At 38.4% G+C, this 17,324-nt stretch overlaps 1 protein-coding gene across 3 annotated transcripts in view; it reads right to left on the reverse strand.

The window, feature by feature from the left end:
• Positions 1–9,984, reverse strand: part of LOC119780329 (trinucleotide repeat-containing gene 6A protein-like) — a 40,181-nt gene extending 30,197 nt beyond the window's left edge. For 2 of the 3 annotated variants that reach the window (XM_038280338.1, XM_038280337.1), the window contains exons 1-2: positions 9,806–9,983; positions 8,413–8,464 (exon numbers count right to left, since the gene is read on the reverse strand). The gene's annotated coding sequence lies outside the window, so the exon portion shown is untranslated. Of the gene's footprint in view, positions 1–8,412; positions 8,465–9,805 lie in introns of all 3 variants that reach the window. The other variant, XM_038280336.1, reaches the window with a different exon arrangement.
• Between the last annotated feature and the right edge of the window lie 7,340 nt (positions 9,985–17,324).

Consider the following 17,324-nt stretch of genomic DNA (forward strand, 5'->3'; position numbering starts at 1 on the left):
GTCAACTAATTTAATAATCAATCGCAACCTCAGACTTTAAAACAAACTCTTTAAAGAGTTTGTTTTATGCTACTCTTTAAAGTAAACTTTTCAAAGCAGTTATTATGCCAAAAGTGGAACGAAAAATATATAAAAAGATTATGCTTATTTAAAAAAAATTATTTGTGTGCAAGAATATCCTTAATATTCAGAAGTTTTAGCTCGGCAGATTAATTGATTAGCAAATTAGACGTTAGTTGCAGCCCTTAAATACTTTGAGTAAAAAGAGACATACAGTTTAAGAAATTAGCATGTTACACTGCAAAAATGTCCGGTTTTAAGAAAAGGCTTCATACGGCTAATATTTAAAGTTCAAACCCCATTCGATCGACTTATTAAAAAGCATAAAGCCTTGTTGTGTTATGCCAAATTCAATAAATGTGTTAAGCTTATTTGCACCAGCAATGGAAATAGAAGTCTGCTTCTAAAAAGATAGTTAAAGCTACAGTGTGTAATAATTACAGGCATATAAAGTCAGAAATTTAATATATTATACATAACTATGTTATTTATCATCACCTATGAGCTCAGCCTTTTAACCATAATATTTTCGTTGCCTTAGAATTCGTTATTTATAATTACATAGGAGTGGGTCTCGCAGCCATGGAGGCAGACATCTTTGCGCTACGGCAGCGCAGAGCCAACAAACTAGCGATTGCAAGATCTCCCATTACGCTCGAAAATAACTACGGCAAGTTGAGAGAGATTAACTGAGACGGTACTGAACAGTAGATGGCAGTATTATGCCTGAGAAGCGTTTAGTCTGCCTGAAACCAAAGAAGAAGAAGCAGGTATACTGCGCCTCAGTAACAAGAAAGGTGAACAAGGCGGCAGGCGTGAGTGACTTTGCAAACTGTTTGGCACTGTGTGGCCAAACATCAGACGAATGGAGGATCATGCCTACTCTGTATCACAACGAAAAGCGGCGGACACCGAACCCCCGTTATCTAAGAAGCGGAAACACGACGAGAATAAACGCAAGCGTGACAAGAAACGGCAAAAAACACGGATCAACATTGGCACGGCATTTACATGATGGAAGTCACTGATGGAGGAAAAAGGTTTTCAAAGTGACGCTCAAGTTGCCAGTTTTCTGTTGGACAGGTAATTAATCCTACACACACAATTGTCTAATATCACTGCAGTTTTTGGAGTACAGGATGCTCAGACCTGCCTAAAACAATAACATGCTGCGTGATGATGCTGTTACTCTCCAGTATACTTATTCAGCAACGTCCCTGACGTTTCATAGGTAATGATTCAGTAATTTTCTGTAAAATAATTTTCTGGATATATACCTCGGTTACTTCTCTCCGGCTCCTTTGGAGATCTTCAAGCCTTTCCTCCTCTGCTCTCACCCCGCTGGCACCCCTCCCTCGCCTGGCCCTAGCTGAACGCCCACCCCGGCCTCTCTGCCCTCTCTCTTCCTCGCCTTGTAACCCCCGTGCCACAAACAAGACTTGGACTCTGTAAACAGGGAATATATATTCTTCCAGCGAACACAATCTCGCTGTTAAACTAATGACTACAATTACTTCATCTGTTTATATCACCATGCAAAGCAGCTCACCAAAACGTCACAACGACATAGAAAAAATAACGGGTATATTTATTATCTTAAGTCTACATGAAATCTATACCCTACACAGACTAATGAAATACTATCTGTAAAAGTATCTATGTAAACAAACCTCATCACTTGAGAAGGTAGGTGATGCGGACGTCGTGGAAGACATTTTGTCCAGTAACGCTCGCCGTACTGTTGGGGGGGAGAAGCGGTGGGGGGGGGGGGGGGGGGGGGGGGGGGGCGTTCATGTTGCTGCAGTCTGCAGTCTGACCGCTAGATGTCGCTGAAAATTACACACTGTAGCTTTAAAGTAAAAGTAATTCTGTATGTTTGGTGCTGCAGTTAAAGAAAGGTTTCCTATTAACTGGCAGGAGAAAAACGTCTTTAACTTATTTGTTTTACTTGCAACAAATTATTTTACTCTGTGTCATGCAGTAAATGGAGAAAACTGTTATATAAATAGAACTATTTAAAAACAAAACTGCCTTTAAGTATTTCAAAGAAATATGTTTATTTAATCGGAGGGGAAATACAGGTAGTAGCATCTCTTAAAAAAAAAAGCCTGAATAAGAAACAGCAGTGCATCCCTGACCTCACATGACATCCAGCATTGAGTGGCCCATAAGGTTGTGTTTCACCCTCTCTGAGTGATAAAGTTGAGATGTTCTGGATCGGGTGGGTGTGCCATTTAGCCAGCAGGAGAAGGCTGCAGCCTAATCCGATAATTAGATTACTGCTCTGCACTTATCTTTGCTTCACCCACACATACACACAGAGATAGTGAAACAACTCATCAAAACCACAAGATAAGAAATTATTTGACGTTATCTTGGAATTAGGTACTCTAGCAAAGCAATTCATTTGAATCTAAATTCTCAATTAATAAACAAAGATGTTAAAAAATTCATAATATTCTTAATGTCTAGATGTTTTACATAACCCTGGACTAAAAGCTGGAAAACAACTCAAAATATCCAACATATGCATAGTAACGGAATTCACCAATACGATATAACCAGTAGCAAATCTATTTGCATTAGTAACAAGCAAGTGAGCCTCTTCTGATAGGCTGCTAAGAGGTGTAGCCTTCATTCAGTCTTTGCACTGATCCACCATAAAGGAAGCCAACAATCTGGACACTACTTGGAAAGGGTTGCCAATAATCGTGGGCGGTGTTTAATGTACCAAGGTGGTGGAAACAAAACCACTCATATGGGAAGCACATTTAAAGCTGTCTGTTTGCGCCTGTGGGTGGTCCCTGCTTCCCCTGCCAAGATCTGGACTGAGAATCTATTCCTCGTTAAGCAGTAATTCTCACTGAGGATTCTAAGTGGCAAAAGCTATTCCAGTCTACTTGTTTTCAGTAACAGAAAACATTGATTATTTGCCTTAACCAGTTAGGAGCCCATCTTCATTTCCACCCCCCATCCAAATAGATCATTGAGAGCTCCAAAGGGTTTCACATTAAAACACAAGGGGAGCCCCCCTAGAGTCCCAACGTACACATTACAGTCAGCACATGTTTATGAATGTGCTCATCAATCAGTCTTCCTCCTGACAGAAGCAAAGCTGAATACAACTATGGATGGGGAGGGATTTATTTGATTCCTAAATAGGCCCAGGTAATACAGCAATAAAGAAGCCTGATAAACCGGACTAAATGCGAGATTAAATGTATAATTTAGTCTGGCTCCGATGAACCCGTTGTTTTTCAAACCATGCCTGTGCCTATTGGCCAACTCTCGCAGCAGAACTAACTTAGATGTAGTAAGCACAACAGAAAGCTGGTGGGGAGTGAAAACAAAACAGCCTGTCGGAAAAACAGCGAATACGTCGTTCTTAAAGATGAATGAGCACAGGGGCTCATCTTGGTCACATCTGAACGAAAACCCTAAATCTAATCCTCCCAAAACTGAGTCAAATGAGAACTGTTCAATAGTTGTTGCCATCTTATTTGTTGTGCTTTCTCCAGCTTTGCGCAGCTTTGTCATCCCGCCCTTAAAACTCGCAGGCAAAATTTTTTTTGGCCGCTGGTGGGTGGAGCTAGTTTACTAGGCTAGCAATAAAGCTGATTTCAGGATTTATTTTTTTTATTGATCACTACATATATTTCTACACATCTTCCGAGGGGTCTTCAGCAGCTAACTGTACTTAACTTGTTTGGGAAGAGACCTTTTCCTAACTGAAAAAAACATTTTAAGGTGCATGTTAGCAAATATAGCGATGCAATTTTCCCCAACCTGGAATTTACACCTAAGCATTTTAATTAACGTTGTTAAAGTACAAAGTACATTAAACAGGTCTTGAAAAGGAAGGCAACCAAAAAAAATTATAAAAATAAGACGCCAAAATCCCTCTTTGGATAGAAACTCTAGAGTTTTCCTATTCATTGTGTCACATCAATTAATTGCTGAAGGGAAATTGGTACATCTATATACAGAAAAATACACATGGAGTTTAGAAAAAATAAACCTGAAAAGTTAGTTCTGTTTTTTTTTTTTAAAGAACTGCTTATAGACAGCTGATAGTTCCATTATACTGAAAAAAAGTGATCCCTTAAAATGACAGATTCTAGATATAACACGTCTATACTTCAAAATATACAAACCAAAATCTGTTAGAAAATAAAAGAAACAGAACAGGAACCCATTTCTGTTACCTGTAAATTGGGTCACAGAAATGGGTTCATGTTCTGTTTCGTAGAAGTATTTCACTAAATGCTGTTCCTGCTGTGTCACTATTTGCAGATTTCATTTTTACTTTCCCCTTTAACCCTCCCCAAAGACAAGGAAAGGCGCACCCATCCCTGATTAACAAACATCAGCCGAGTAACCGCGTGGCTAATTTACACTTCATTTGCGTCCATTTGTGTTAGTGTGGTTTCACAGCAGAGGTTTCTACGAAGGACGGACATTCCTCCATGAGTGGACGATAAACATTTGTTCATTATAAACAGCCAAAGGCTTTTATAGCATAGCAACATGTGACATTACCAGGCGAGCTAAACAGTATCTGCTTGGTGGAGTCCAAATGAGGGCAGTTCAATTCAGGTCAAGGTAACCGAAGGAAGTAACATGATACTGCAGACTGAAAAATAAATAAAGGAAAGATTGAAACTACACTGTGTGGTTTTCAGGGGAACACTTAATTTTACTACATTAACATATACACACATATATATATATTTTTTAAATCATTATCAATAACATCTATATGAAGGTAGGGCAAAAAAATAGAGTTTGACCTTTTAGTATAAGTCGACTTGAGACCTAAATATTTATAAAACAAAAAAGGTCTTCATGTAAAAATATCAACTAGCAAAACATTGGTTTGTTTCCCCAAAGGTGTCCAAGGTGCTGCTGCGATTCAAATACCAAAGAGGCTGCAGAGCTAGACAGCTCGACAACTTGTTTATGCAAAACTACCTTTCCGTGGTTCACATCCTGTCTGAGCTTGCAAAGGCAACTGCATCAAATTCTCCAGTTCTGTGTCTGACTTGTTTCAATTCACAAACTGGGTGTGGTTTATTGCTCAGAGGGGCAACGATCAACTATCTGATCCCCGTAGCAGCAAAGCTGCTTATCTTGCTAATTTATGACACAGCAATATCAAAATATAAACACAGCAGTATCAGCAAGGGGCCAGAATGTTTTCAGAAAAAAAAAAAAAAAACTAAATACATATATATCTCACTGGCAACAAAGCTCAATATTATTATTATTAGTAGTATTTCATGCTAGACTTGATTTTTTTTTAAACAGACGCATAAAGGAATTCATTTTAATTATAGTTAGGAAAATGAAATTATACAAACACTATTGAAAAATACAGAAACACGTCAACGAGGCATCATCAAAAACACAAAATAGATCTAAAATAATAAAAAGAACACTGCAACACACCAACCAATCCAGGGACAGACTTGAGTTCAAACAATGCCTGATTGTTGTGTTACACAGCCTGCAAGTCTCACAAAAAGACTAACACTGTGTATAAAATAAGCTTTGTTCAGTAACATAATACTCAAACTAAACATGATTAAATTCAAACTGAGGGGGTTCTGACTGAGACTGGCTAACTCGCTGTTTTTTTAAACAGTACTATCTGTAAATTTAAATTCCAGCATATCACAGGGAAAAAAATAAATAAAAGTAATAATCAAGACTGGTAAAAGTAATAGAAGCACAACCATTTTAGCACCCTGGAGTATTTTTAGCACAGCGTCTTGGCCTGAGCCTCAAACACTCGCTGTATCATTTAACTGGAAAATATGCTCCAGTGCCGGGAAACTATTAAACAAAAAGTAGCTCAGCAACCAAACAAACCTGCATTTCAGGGCTTACTATGCTGACAAAAAAACAAGGAATCACCTGTTAAAATGCAGAAACTTGATCTGCACTTCAACCAAATCTCCAAGCATTAAAAACAAATATAACAAACCAAATATCCCAGAAAGCTGAGAACATGAAAAAAAGGATTATTCATGGTTAAATTTATGCTTAAACAGAAATAAAGATGAAACTTTTCGGTTTGAAAGAGACGATGACCCACAGCTCCATTGTCTGCTCACATGTGGAGCACAAAGAGCTGCACAAACACCCCATCCATACAAAACATCAGGATTCTGGCTTCTCATTTAGCGATTTTAAAACAGCAAAGCTTACTCAGCACAAGCAGCCCAGACCCACCAATTCAATTCAAACGGAACTGCATGTGCTAGCATAAGCACGGGGTAACCCTTCCCGTCCCACTGTAGGCAAACACAGAGCACTTTCCAAGGACAAAGACAAGTTCTTTATCACCTAGAGACAAAAAGCTAGAAAAGGGAATCCAAGGCTTTGCCTAAAGCCAAGTGTGCTTGTGCTAATTTATCATCCAACTGATTAAAAACAACAACATTTCAACTTTTAAATCAAGGCTTTATGAAGGTTTGAGTTTGTTGTTGTTGCACTCACAGCTCACACCATGTACCGATACAGCCATACTTAAGATTTTGTTAGTTTGGGAAGACATGCTTGATTATGAAAAGCAGAGCCGCCTGCTACGAAACATGTCAAACCCAAAAATTTACAATTTAAAGTAAGAATTTACTAGAGTTGCAACTAACAACTATTTTTCTAATCAATACCTCTGTTGAATCTTTTTTCCGTTTAATCGATTAATAATTGGGTGGCAATAGACATCTTACAGAAGACTTAATACAAAATTTAAACCAGACGAAGCACAAACTGAACGCAAAATGTTTCTAAATTTATTTTATATATTTTTTTTTTTACAATTTTGGTATAATAGCTAGTCTCTATACTCCAGTTAACGGATAATATACTAATAAAATTAGCAGACAATTATTCCAATAATCTCAATCCAGATCAATCCAATTGATTGGTTAGCCACAGAATTTCCTTTAACCCATTTAGGCCGGGAAAGCATTACCGCATTTCTACCATTTAAGCCGGGGGCGCTGTTGCGTAATTCTACCATTGACGCCGGGAGAGCATATAAGTCAAGCAAGAAGAAAGAAGTTTTTTTCAAGCAAACATGGAGGAGTTTGATAGAGAAGAGTTGTCGGAAGGCAATCATTTTGAGGAGTGTGTCGGCTTTGATGACGGTATAGATGAAAATGATGACTTTGAACGCGCTGAACCAATCGAACTACCACCGCAATGCACGGAGTGTTTTCAACCGCACACCTGGAGTGAAAGTTGATTTGCCTGCAGACGCCACACCGCTGCAGGCATTTGAGCATATTTTTAACGAAGAACTTTGGATGCATCTTGTTACCGAGACGAATAGGTACAGTGACCAAACAATCCAAACTCCAACAAGAGCAAAGATGGCAAAGTGGTCACCCGTGACTGTGACGGAGATGAAGACATTTATTGGGCTGTGTATGGGCATGGGACTTCTTGTGTTGCCAGTACGAAGAGATTATTGGCGACAGAGTAAACCTCTCTTCAGGACGCAGTTCCCCCAAAATATGTCCCGGGACAGATTTGTGGCCATCTGGAGGTAAGTTGTATGCAATTTATAACACAGACATATGCATTATTATGCATAATAATACTGTTAATAAGTAATCATCAGATAGTTATTTATGTAATGTTTGTTCTTTATTTTAAAAACGTTTTATATTGCACATTCTCAATGAAGACATGATCACATATGGAAAAAATAAAAGGTTGAATTTTTTTTTTTTTTTTTGATTACTGCTTTTCACTTTTTTTTGGAAGAATTTCAAAGATAAAATATATTTTGAGTTCTATCTGCTACAGAAGCTGAGATATCAATAATTTACTAGGCGTTGACACAGTTGCTGAATTTACAGAAAAACTTCAGGTTTTAGGGGTATTTTTTAAAATCGGCCATAGGTTTTTAAGGTGTTTTTTCCAGGCGTTTTAGGCCTAAATGGGTTAAATTATCTACTCATCTGCAGTGAGGAGATGGACTCCCAATTAATCATAGCAAACGGCAACAATCACAACTACTTCTGTTTGATGAGGGATCAAATTTGACTATTTGTGCATTTTTTATTTTAAATTTGACTATGTGTGCATTTGTATTTTAACTATACAGATACAAATGCATGCTAGGAAATGGTTTGTTTACTGTCATAAAATGGGTACAAACAAGTGAGAATTTGATTTTAAAGAGGACATTTACAGAAAAAAGTCAGGATATATGCATCACAGATGCATGTCTAGAATCTCAGTATCTCAGACTCAGTCCACCAGGAACCGCAGGAATAAAACCTGTAGTTTCTACTGGCAGAACCTGATTCAGAGGCATGTTTAAGGTGGCATACCAACCTGTTAAGATGCTTCAGTTTCTTTGGTGGCAACAGCTTTCGATTCCAAATCTCTGAAATTAAATAAACAAATTAAGTTTAAATGACACCACCAAAATCCCAAACTTAATCACAGTTGTATCACTGCTGATTACAGAAATATACTGATAGTAAGCAAAATATATGCTAAAAGGTTTGCCTAGATGTGTGTGCAGTGAGATCGGGGTATAAGATATCTACAAACGTGCAAAAATTCTCTTCATTCAGCTCTGCATGAATGTTTCAAGAAGTCATGTGGAAATACAGGTTGAGCAGAATAACAGGAAAACACACAAACACAAATCAGTTAAGCGCCTGCGACCATGAAAGGAGACAGTGTGTGAGAAAACGTACCGATAAAAGAGAGTGTGTGTAGGTCAAAGTTACAGATCGGGTCCTGATCGGCCATTATCTCAGCTGTTCCCGGAGTTAGAGCTTAACCAACATGGCTTCTCCCGAGCATGGGGTTTGTTTAATGCATTTAAATGCTATAAACTTCGAAGATTTACTCCAATTTACTCAGATGCGCGTGAATAACAGTCTTGCTGCGATCACGATTGTCGTTTAGTAAGTAAACATTTTCGCCTGAACATGGCTGCAGAGTGAAGGGGTCTGGCATTTAGCCACAAGACTTGCAATACTTTCTTTTGCCGATAGAGGGAGTTAAATGTACCGATTTAAAAATGAAATTAAATAATAAAAAAAAACATTATCTGCAAGTTAATAAAATAAAATCCCCAAAGACTAAGTGGGAATATAAATACAATTAAGCGACAAATAGTTGCATAAAACAAAACAACTGTGTTTTCACTGCAAGTTGCAAAAATGTCAACACTCCGTTGTAACTGCGTCGTCGAATTAGCATAGCCGCTAAAGCTAGAAGCTAATGCTACGAAGCGGCTAGCAGGCTGAGCCGGTGCTAATTCACTAGCAGCCACTGGAGCTTGTATTAAATCTCAAGGAGTGTATTGGTTTTAAGTGGGAATTATTCAACTGTAGATAATCTAAAATATTGGTTCAAAATAGCACAACAACAACAACAAAAAACTAAATAAAAGAAATGGGTTCGCACAGTTGTCGAAGAGACAGAGGTTAGATTAGTAGTATTTGGCGCAAGGTTAACGATAAGATGCCTCTTGGTATAAATATGTAAGACGATTATACTGTTATTTTTTCATAAAAAATATTCCCTGCGTTGCTTGACGCTTATAGAGCAACTAAGCCACCTCGGAGGGTTTCATATGAACATGAGCCAGCTACGCTCAAACAGCCATGGCTAACTAAACAACAGGGACCCCGGTCTCCCTGCCCCGCACTCCTCTTGTGCACCAGCACGTCAGAAAGAAACCCACAAACACCGTAAAAAACAAGCTCACCTCTTTGAAGAATAAAGTGCAACAGAGTGGAAAGGAAAGCCGACTGTAAGGCTAAAGAAATTCAACGCGTTTGCAGCATCTATGAGGGTAAGCATACATCCTGCGTGATCGCCATTTTCTTCATCCGCAGCTCTCTTGTGCTCTGCTTTCCCCTCCGAGAACTACGTTTACTTCAGCGGGCTGTGTGCGCGCGCGCGAGAGCGCGTGTGTGTGAACTGCTGGAGGAGGGGAGACGGGACAGGAAACTCTTACCACTTCCTCTCACAGAGAAGTGAAACACAATTAAAAGTAGCCAAATAGTATCGAGAGATAGAGCAACAAAAAAAAGAATCTAAATTTCTGGTAAAGACAAACAGCATCTTCAACAGGCCTATGAAAGACGGCACTCTTTAAAAAAAGGATGCTTTTTAATTAATAGACAAGAATGACCACAACTGAAATTTCCCAAAGAAATTAAACAAATGATAACAGCAAAGTCATTGTCAAAACTAAAATACTTTTATATTTCTTTTTTTCTTTATTATGATCATAACACCGAGCTACAGAGTAAAAGCAAATCAAGCAAAACGGGGGGAAAAAGCACTTTACTAATGATTATACTAATCCGTTTATGTTATTTGTTTCACAGAAATGTATAATCAATACAGTGGAAAAAATGTAGTTTTATGATTTATAGAAAATGTAAACTAGTTGATTAATGCGATACATGCCAAAAAAATATTGAAAAAAATATCTAATATTGATTTAGCTATTTTAAGAATAACAAATATATTAGAAGATGATAGCTAATAAAATATTGAGGTTTTCCACTCATGCAGCTCACCTACAGTCAGCTGCATGACAGGTATGCCACTTATAGCTTTAAGTGACTGTGTTTTTACCTGTTGTAAAATTCTGAATGAGATAGAGCTGATGTCATGTACACAGGTGTGTTACAGAATATTAAATTAGTCAGTCCTGTAGAAATGTTCTTTTAATTTCTTGAACTCAGGAGTTAATAATGTCTGGAGAATATAATGCAGCTGCAATTTTAAGAGGGGCGGATCAAATGTATTATTTGGATAATTTTTGGTAAAGCCTCCCATATATCACATGTTTTGCAGGAAAAAAAATAAAACAGAGAAAACTTGTGAAACATTAACCTGTTAAATAGCAAAATGATATATGGCTAAAAATATTTCTGATTTCACAAATTCCTTTAACATCTTACGTACATTACATTCTTTGTTTTTCACAGTGATTACTGATATGTTATCTGGGTTAAGGTTCTTCTCACCTGACTTGTGATTCAATTGTATGCCCTTGAGGTCCCTTTGTAGGTTCAGAGGGGCTAATCAACTGCTTAGCTTGCTTACTGGGTCAGCTCTGGCTTTGGTTGTAGAAAATCCAAACAATGGATTATGACAAAAACAATGGATAAAGGTTTCTGGATAAAGTGGTGGGAGATAGCCTTAGAGATAGGACAGGGAATCAAAGTAGAGCCAGTGATGGTGCTTATTATGAAATAATTCCCTACAGTGCTCAAAAACAATAGACACATATCTATCTATCTATCTATCTATCTATCTATCTATCTATCTATCTAATCTATATTTATATAGATATATATCTACACTCACCGGCCACTTTATTAGGTACCCCATGCTAGTAACGGGTTGGACCCCCTTTTGCCTTCAGAACTGCCTCAATTCTTGGTGGCATAGATTCAACAAGGTGCTGGAAGCATTCCTCAGGGAGTTTGGTCCAAATTGACATGATGGCAACACACAGTTGCCGCAGATTTGTCGGCTGCACATCCATGATGCGAATCTCCCGTTCCACCACATCCCAAAGATGCTCTATTGGATTGAGATCTGGTGACTGTGGAGGCCATTTGAGTACAGTGAACTCATTGTCATGTTCAAGAAACCAGTCTGAGATGATTCCAGCTTTATGACATGGCGCATTATCCTGCTGAAAGTAGCCATCAGAAGTTGGGTACATTGTGGTCATAAAGGGATGGACATGGTCAGCAACAATACTCAGGTAGGCTGTGGCGTTGCAACGATGCTCAATTGGTACCAAGGGGCCAAAAGAGTGCCAAGAAAATATTCCCCACACCATGACACCACCACCACCAGCCTGAACCATTGATACAAGGCAGGATGGATCCATGCTTTCATGTTGTAGACGCCAAATTCTGACCCTACCATCCGAATGTCGCAGCAGAAATTTAGCCTCAGTTTCCTGTTCTTAGCTGAAAGGAGTGGCACCCGGTGTGGTCTTCTGCTGCTGTAGCCCATCTGCCTCAAAGTTCGACGTACTGTGCGTTCAGAGATGCTCTTCTGCCCACCTTGGTTGTAACGGGTGGTTATTTGAGTCACTGTTGCCCTTCTATCAGCTCGAACCAGTCTGGCCATTCTCCTCTGACCTCTGGCATCAACAAGGCATTTCCGCCCACAGAACTGCCGCTCACTGGATGTTTTTTCTTTTTCGGACCATTCTCTGTAAACCCTAGAGATGGTTGTGCGTGAAAATCCCAGTAGATCAGCAGTTTCTGAAATACTCAGACCAGCCCTTCTGGCACCAACAATCATGCCACGTTCAAAGTCACTCAAATCACCTTTCTTCCCCATACTGATGCTCGGTTTGAACTGCAGGAGATTGTCTTGACCATGTCTACATGCCTAAATGCACTGAGTTGCCGCCATGTGATTAGCTGCTTAGAAATTAAGTGTTAACGAGCAGTTGGACAGGTGTACCTAATAAAGTGGCTGGTGAGTGTATATATATATATATATATATATATATATATATATATATATATATATATATATATATATATATATATATATATATATAAAACAGGTCCGGAATATTTTTTTTTTCAAAAGGTCCCTTTTGTCAGTCAATACCTTTTTACATCGGTTCGAGGCTGCATTACAAAGAAAGAAAGAAAATTTTTAATTTAGGGATGTTTGAATTTAAATAACAAAAATACAACAAATTGGAGAGCTCTTCATCATGTTTTTTATATTAAGTCATATTAAGAGTCATTGTTCACTGTACCAAAGTCAGACATTTTCAGTTGGAAATCTGTACACAAGAAATGTAAAAATGAATGAAAAAGAAATATATTTAATATATAAATATTAAAGCTCTGCAGCCAAGAGTTGTATTGAGGGTTTTTAAACAACCCTCAGGCAATACACATACTATTTCCCGATATGACTCTGTTCCACAGCTTTCCGCTGCCAGTAACAGATTTCTTGGGAAGATAGCTAAACCCTCTTATTTATAAAGAAATTCCTTGGCTTGAAAGATGGCGTGCTGGAGGAAAGGAACGTCAAAAATCTGTCACACAATTACAACTAACCACAATGAGATTTTTTTCCCCTCAATCTCTCCTTTGATCAGAAGATCCTCTCTGATATCCGTATTTGGGTTTGAGTGTTATGTTAGAAAAAAAGAGTAGTCATGAGAAATGTAGAACCAACTCAGACACAAATACAGTGTGTGGAACCTGCAACCCTTTCACCACAGAAACAATGCCTGCTGTTGCTTAGAGGAGAGTGTATGCGATTGTGTGCATGTTTAGCAACGACCATTGACCCAGCAATGGTTAAAAACAACCCCCAACCTTGTTCGCAAATTACCTCTCTTATCTGTTTGTGTTTGACTGTGAGGAAGAGCGAGAGGCAGGGCTTGCCTGCTGCCAAGTAATGGCTTATTTGAGCAAGCTTCAAAGACACTGAGATTAGATTATGTGGTATGAGCAAGGTGTTTCAAACACAGACTTTTTAAAAACATGTACAATTAGTAGCTGGATTGATAGCACATTTTTAACAAATCTGATTCATAAACATAAACAATTGTTTGATCTCTTCCATTTTGATTTTATTTTTAAGCTGTTATAAATTTCATTTGGAAGAACATTCAAATTAAGGCTGACTCAATAAGTAATGTTAAATCTGGAGTTTACATAAACTAAGGTTATCAAATCTTTCTCTTTTCTTAATTCTTTATTTATAAGGTTAAATACAACTACATACAATGGTAAAATTTAATAAATACAGAAATTTATTTGTTCGGCGACCCAGAGATAAACTTGTGAACAAAAGGCCAGATTACAGTTAGCAAAAGCACTCAGGAAAAAAGACCTTAATTTGTAAGGATATGTCCTGTGATGAAACCTAAGTATAAGCTTTCACTCATTTTCATCATCATTAAATATGATAATAAACAGGAAGAAAATCGCTAACAAGAAAACACCATCCAAACTGTAAAGCACGGAGGGGACAGCATCATGCTGTGTGGATGTTTTACTGCAGGAGGGACTGGAGCACTGTTATAAGTAGCATGGCTAATTAGCTGCCACGGGCAGATGTTCATCAAACATTTAGAGCAGCAATGAAATTATTATGTGAGGAGAAAATTTGACATTTTGCTTGCAAACTGGAATGATTTTAGAGATTTGAAATGTTTTTGTATTATTAACTAGAGGATTATTTTTGTCTGATATAAAAAAAAAGTTTTATGTGAAGATTGTGATATTGATAAAAAAACAGAAAAAATCAGAAAGGTGGACAAAACCCTTTTGATGGCATTGATAATATTATCAGATACCTACCGACTTGATGAAGTCTCTGAAAATAGGCTTTCCTCAAGACTCTAAAGTATTATTATTTTCCTCTAACATTCTTGTATGGTTTTATTTATATCTTGGCTCATCCATAAATATTAATTTCATTTTAAATCATGGTTGTATTTCCTGAATAACTGTTGATCAGATTTAAGTTTTTTTTTTCTTTTATTAGAAATGTCTTCTGACTTATCTGGGATGGTCTTTGCCCATAGCCAGAAAAGAAGGGACACAGCACGACGTGCTGACATGATACTGATCATTTGGGGGCACTTTGACACATACCTGCAAACAAACTTCAAAGCTTACAAGTCTATCAGGAAGCACAATGTCACATATTTATTGAGTGCTCTGGACAAATAAAAGACACAAGGGTTAATGGGTTTTTTTTGTAGTTCTTTTTCCAACCATAAACCCTGAAAACAGCAAAGTTCCTTTTAAAAAAGTCATCTTTTCACTTAGCTGGTTCAACTTTGAAATGGTAAGAAATCTGTTTAGGGTTATTTTTTTCAGTGAGTGCCTACTGATATTAGGATATGTCCAAATACACTCACCGGCCACTTTATTAGGTACCCCATGCTAGTAACGGGTTGGACCCCCTTTTGCCTTCAGAACTGCCTCAATTCTTCGTGGCATAGATTCAACAAGGTGCTGGAAGCATTCCTCAGGGAGCTTGGTCCATATTGACATGATGGCATCACACAGTTGCCGCAGATTTGTCAGCTGCACATCCATGATGCGAATCTCCAGTTCCACCACATCCCAAAGATGCTCTATTGGATTGATATCTGGTGACTGTGGAGGCCATTTGATAACAGTGAACCCATTGTCATGTTCAAGAAACCAGTCTGAGATGATTCCAGCTTTATGACAGGGCGTATTATCCTGCTGAAAGTAGCCATCAGAAGTTGGGTACATTGTGGTCATAAAGGGATGGACATGGTCAGCAACAATACTTAGGTAGGCTGTGGCGTTGCAACGATGCTCAATTGGAACCAAGGGGCCCAAAGAGTGCCAAGAAAATATTCCCCACACCATGACACCACCACCACCAGCCTGAACCGTTGATACAAGGCAGGATGGATCCATGCTTTCATGTTGTAGATGCCAAATTCTGACCCTACCATCCTAATGTCGCAGCAGAAATCGAGACTCATCAGACCAGGCAACGTTTTTCCAATCTTCTATTGTCCAATTTCGATGAGCTTGTGCAAGTTGTAGCCTCAGTTTCCTGTTCTTAGCTGAAAGGAGTGGCACCCAGTGTGGTCTTCTGCTGCTGTAGCCCATCTGCCTCAAAGTTCGACTTACTGTGCGTTCAGAGATGCTCTTCTGCCCACCTTGGTTGTAACGGGTGGTTATTTGAGTCACTGTTGCCCTTCTATCAGCTCGAACCAGTCTGGCCATTCTCCTCTGACCTCTGGCATCAACAAGGCATTTCTGCCCACAGAACTGCCGCTCACTGGATGTTTTTTCTTTTTTGGACCATTCTCTGTAAACCCTAGAGATGGTTGTGCGTGAAAATCCCAGTAGATCAGCAGTTTCTGAAATACTCAGACCAGCCCTTCTGGCACCAACAATCATGCCACGTTCAAAGTCACTCAAATCACCCTTCTTCCCCATACTGATGCTCGGTTTGAACTGCAGGAGATTGTCTTGACCATGTCTACATGCCTAAATGTACTGAGTTGCCGCCATGTGATTGGCTGCTTAGAAATTAAGTGTTAACGAGCAGTTGGACAGGTGTACCTAATAAAGTGGCCAGTGAGTGTATATGTCCAAAGAGAAATCATTTTTATTTTCTATGACAAAAATAATGAGAAAATAATGGTGTAGAGAAAATAAAACAGCTTAATGACAAACATTACATGAAAAAACAAATTATACTCAAGTTAAAGCTGACAAAAAATAGTCAAAACTGCAACATTAAATGTCAGTGAATCATAAATGAAAAGAGTAGAAAGATAATCTTCAGTCTAGAGAACATTAAACTTTAATTTAGCAGCTTCAGAGTCTTTGCCAATTGTCTTTGATAAGGAAGTCACCTAGATGGTAGAGCAGTGTATACACAGCTAGTGAAAAATTAATCATTTACCCCTTTAAACACACACAGATACACACTAACTACTCATTCTACAGGAGGAATTAAGCTGGGTTGCTCTGGTAAACAATTATAGGGTAAAAACGTATATCTTTGTCTATAGACAGATGAGAAAACATGAGAGAAATGGAAGATTGCAGAAACATAAAAGAAGGCAAAAGGCAGGTTTGGGAAAGATAGATCTGATTAAACTCAGTTCCCTTTCTTTGCAAGACTCTCTGATAAGTCAAAGCCCCTACATTGAATTCTAGTCATTTCATGTTGCTTGTATTGAGCAGCATTCACTCTTGCAATTGTCTATCGTGCACAAATATTTGTTGCTTGCATTTAGCCTCTCATTAAAACTCTAGATGTTGTTGTTTTTTTTAAACCTCTATAGAAAATGGTCTCAGGGATGTAGAAGGTTTCTGTTGGTAAAACTCCAGTAGTGTAGCCCAGCATGTAGGATCTTTATTCTGAACAATATTCCAAAGGACTTGCTGTTTTTTTTTTTTTTTTTTTTTTATAGCAAGAGGGGCCCTCATTCCCAAACAGTTTACCTTTTATATAAGGTGTGAAATACACTAAATGTATACGGCTGCCTGTTTTTTCCATCCTGGCTTCCAATGTCCTCTCAAATCTCCAGACGGTCTTGGGTGTAAAGCAGGCTGCTTACAGCGAGCCTGCTTCAGCTGAAGGCATCTTCCTGCTAAAAATGAGGTTTTCTCTTTACTGTCGCTGCAGGCATGCTCAGTGGGAGGTTTTGCTGCAGCGTCAACAACCTGAACCAAGCAGCTATCTATTTTCGCTACATGGCCATC

The sequence above is a fragment of the Cyprinodon tularosa genome, unplaced genomic scaffold (genome assembly GCF_016077235.1).
Source record: "Cyprinodon tularosa strain WSP-4 unplaced genomic scaffold, ASM1607723v1 ctg159, whole genome shotgun sequence".
Lineage (NCBI taxonomy): Eukaryota > Metazoa > Chordata > Actinopteri > Cyprinodontiformes > Cyprinodontidae > Cyprinodon > Cyprinodon tularosa.